This window comes from Bombina bombina, chromosome 2 (assembly GCF_027579735.1).
Source record: "Bombina bombina isolate aBomBom1 chromosome 2, aBomBom1.pri, whole genome shotgun sequence".
Classification (NCBI taxonomy): Eukaryota; Metazoa; Chordata; class Amphibia; order Anura; family Bombinatoridae; genus Bombina; species Bombina bombina.
In genome coordinates, this window is record NC_069500.1 from 575,450,485 (window position 1) to 575,454,906 (window position 4,422).

General features: G+C 31.4%; 1 protein-coding gene across 10 annotated transcripts in view; it reads left to right on the forward strand.

Moving 5' to 3' along the window:
- TLE1 (TLE family member 1, transcriptional corepressor) overlaps positions 1-1,749 on the forward strand; it is a 97,256-nt gene extending 95,507 nt beyond the window's left edge. For all 10 annotated transcript variants that reach the window (XM_053702460.1, XM_053702461.1, XM_053702462.1 and 7 more), the window contains one exon: positions 1-1,749. This exon is cut by the window's left edge and continues 410 nt beyond it. The gene's annotated coding sequence lies outside the window, so the exon portion shown is untranslated.
- Positions 1,750-4,422: the final 2,673 nt, after the last annotated feature.

The following is a 4,422-nucleotide window of genomic DNA, read 5'->3' on the forward strand; positions in this document are numbered from 1 at the left end:
AAGTCAATTTCCTGTACTTGTTAAAAAACAAAACAAAAAAAAAAACAAAAAAAAAAAACTAAAATTATTTTTATTTTATTTTTTTTTCATTGTGATGTTTTTGTATTTTTGTTGAGGTCAAGTATTTGTACAAAGTGTAAATATATTTGATTTGCTACAGTAAATACTTTAGTACCAAGAAATCTTTTTTTTTTTCTTTTGGTAACTGTCTATATGTATATTGTTTAACATGGTGTATATAGACTTTGTAATTATACTTTGTTACAGAGGTTGTGAAGTTCTATTCATATTCCACTACACTGTGATAGTTTATAGTCAAGTTGTAAATGTCATAAACTTAGGCTTCAGTCCTCTATCTATTCACTAGCCTACAGATTGAAATGATTATGGGGTGGCCTGTCTTAAGATTCTCATCTGTTTTCAACCTCCTTTTTAGCAGTTGCCTTTTTCAAAAGTTCTCCCACAAAAGTATCTGCAAGGCTGTTAGGAGACTTGAAAGTATGTTTTTTAGGTGTATATACAACTATAACAGTGCCTGTCTGTTTGAATTGTATGAATGTTTAAAATCCCTATTAAAATTTAGGATTTGCTAAATTATCTGGAATTCACTGAGGGTTCCTGTACAGAATAGTTCTCATGAACAATTCCACTAGAGAAGAAAATACTATGGTTGGTTTGTAATATGCAGAGAACAAGTAAAGTGACCATACTGTCTCATGCATGTTTGATATTTTGTTGGCTTACCTTTCCAATTTAGAAGTCTGGTGACAGCAACGGCTATTTTCTTTTACTCTGAAATTTGCATGTGCAATACAAGCAAAGTGTGTATGTGTAATATTACAGGATATACCACGATTTAGTCCAATGCCCATATTTATACTCAGAGTACTTTATTTACAACTATTTTCATCAGGGGATGTTCTCAGAAATATTGTACAACAATTGCATGTGTATGATATAATTATCTGCACCATATGACAGAACACTTTACAAAGGAAACAGTTTTCCTGAAAATTACTTTTTTGCTTATAATTTATCATATTTCAGATCCACTTATGCATTACTGTCAAACTATGTTTTGCAAATAAAATATTTATAAAATAATAGGGCACTCACACATGCAAAAAAAAAAAAAAGGCGGACATCTTGCATTGCACTATATATAGGCCATGAATATTTGAATCAAAATTTTTTTTTTAATTGAAATTTAGTTTTTCTTTTTCATTGTGAGAAATTAACCCTCTATACGAGTCTTAACTAGTCAACTTGTAAATAAATTTGGCATCTTCAGGGACAATGGCGATGTCTCTTGTCTATACTGCATCTTTGTTTACAGGGGGATTTATTTTATTTAAAACTTTAAATGTTTACAGTTTTTAAAGCATTCTTTCAAATGCATGATCCTTAATCACCACTAATCAACTTCAGTAAGATTGTAGCAGTTAGAAGATAAATCACTGTAAAGCAAAAATGTATGTATGCATTCCATGGGTCTTGTATTCATTTGACATCCTTTGATTGTGTTGGTAATTAAAACCTTCTTTATAATTGAACTTTGGGACGCAAATTACATATTTATAATAAAAAATGTTACATCATATTAAGCAGTGGACCAGATGTTAAAAAAAAAAAAAAAAATCTTTCTATTTCCAAACACGAAAATGTTTCCATCAGTCTTTACATTTTGAGAACAAAATTGCTATTGGTAGAACAACAAATGCTTTTAAGTAAATAAAACAGTCTGCAATAGAGATTGTTGCGTTTTTGTTGAACCAGTGATTGTATTATTATTTTTTTTCTTTTGATACAAGGGAATGATCCACTGTGATTGTTTGATATTGTTTTTTTTAAGTGACATGATTTAGACCATACTAAAATAAACTGGAAGTCTTAAACTTTATGGGCAGAATATTCAGTCATTATATGCAGTAAAGGCACATTAGAGAGTTTTGTAATTGCAACTTTTTTTTGTCTTTCAGTAGATTCACATAGCAGTCTCAATGTTATTACAACAGAATAATGTGTTTTTCAATGGTCAAGTTCAATCCAACACTTTCCTTATTTAGAGAAGTCAACTAATACTTGAGCCTGGACATGACATGGCTTGTCACACAGCCTCTATTGTTTGGCTTTTATAAAAAAAAACCCTGCTAATTAGGAAAAGATATGTTAGTTAATTCATACTTAAATTACAGGAAAAGGGGGCAAAATAATTAACTGTATATAGCAAAAATGTTCTACTATGCATAACTTATTTTATTGCAATTTCAAAGTGCCTCGTAAAATTAAAGTAAAACAATTAAGAACTGATATATTATAGAAAGACATTAGGGGATACTTAAAATAGATTCTACACTTTATGCTTTATTAACAGATATACGGAATCTAATTTAAATAAAGTCATATGACTAAAAGTTATATTAGGGATAAAGTTCCATGAAATTGGCTGACTGAAATAAAGGGTTTTACACATTGTAAAGATTGTGTAGGAATACATCTTCTTAGTAAAGATACTTATTAATAAGAAGTACTTCTATTCCAGTGATGGTAACAAACGTTATGAGATTGGTCAATTGATAACTTGTATTAGTCAATATGTGGTATATCAGTATGCTGCTGTAATTTGTTCTTTATCGGGACAACAACTAGTTTTCTTAAGACTAGGATATATGAACATATCTATAATATAAGAAAAGGTTCACACAAAAATCCTGTCTCTTTAGATTTTAAAGAAAAACATGAACAGGATCCTAGTGGGTTACTTTTTATGGGAATTGGGAAACTAAGCAGTAATTGGAGAGGGGGCAGATAGGAGAAAATGAATTATCCAAGTTTGAAATTAAATGGATTTTCAAACTCAACAACTTTGGTACCTTGTGGTCTAAATGTGGGGTTTGAACTGTGCCACTTCCTAACATAACCATATAATTTATCTTATACTAGTTTTGGTCTTAATATATAAAATTATTTGATATTCTGTACTATTATATATATTGTTTTATAATGATTAGATGATATGTATATTTGTATATATTGCCTTGATATGATTTATTAGATATATTTGGTTTTGTGAGTCAGTAGGATAAATAACAAGAACATCTCTGATAAATCCTTAATGTGGTATTAAAGGTGTCAGACATTTGTGATTGGTAGACTTGTGCCTATATAGAGAAGAGATGAAACGCTTCTACAACACCCTTGTTGTGGTGAAACGTATGCCGGGAATACACTTGATCAGTAACGTCACAGTGGAAGGCATTCTCCTTGGATGGATCGGTAGTTGAATGCATACACTGTTACTAGTAACAATCCGCTGCCATCCTCATTGGAGACTTTGCATAAAAAGCTATTTGTTTGTTTTACATCGTATCCCTTAGGGTCCTTAGATCCTGATGTGTATTTTTTGTTTTTTAAAGTTTTTAATATATAGAGATTTTAAGGAAGCATTTCCAAAGTTACCTTAAAGGACCAGTCAACACATTAGATTTGCATAATCAACAAATGCAAGATAAGACAATGCAATAGCACTTAGTCTGAACTTCAAATGAGTAGTAGATTTTTTTAATAACAAATTTCAAACTTATGTATATTTCCACTCCCCTTGTACCATGTGATAGCAATCAGCCAATCACAAATGCATATACGTGTATAGTCTGTGAATTCTTGCACATGCTCAGTAGGATCTGGTGACTCAAAAATTGTAAATATAAAAGACTGTGCACATTTTTTTTAATGGAAGTAAATTGGAAAGTTGTTTAAAATTACATGCTGTATCTGAATCATGAAAGTATAATTTAACCTGAGTGTCCCTTTAAGGTGTGGCTTTACCTGGTAGCCTATATCAGGTCCGCTGTTATATTGGGGCTTAATATTAGCTCCTGAAAAGTGGGAGTTTGTGTTCACTTAGATATATTTGATTTATTATATACAGTATCACACAATTTTTTTCTTATTTTTCCTTTTGAGACACTTTTACACTTTCCAGTAGGAGTAATCTAAAGGATATCGATGGGAGCTGAGCCGGACAGCCTTGTTTTTCAGGACCGTGCAACACTTGTACTTATGATCGCTCAAGGTTATGTGAGTACAAACTGGACATAAATATTAATGGACACAATTTTGTTACAATATTACACTATTATATTTTATTTTTTTTGAGATATTGAGGATCAGAGCGGTGCACAGATTTTTCCTAAGATATGGTGAGTCCACAGCGTACTCAATTACTGTTGGGAATATCACTCCTGGCCAGCAGGAGGAGGCAAAGAGCACCACAGCAAAGCTGTTGAGTATCCCCACTTCTCACAATCCCCAGTCATTTCTCTTTGCCTTCAGTGCAAAGAAGTGAAGTTTGGTGTCTATAAAAGATTTTTCTTCAATCAAGATTTTATTATTTTAAAAGGCAGAGTAGGTTTGCTATGA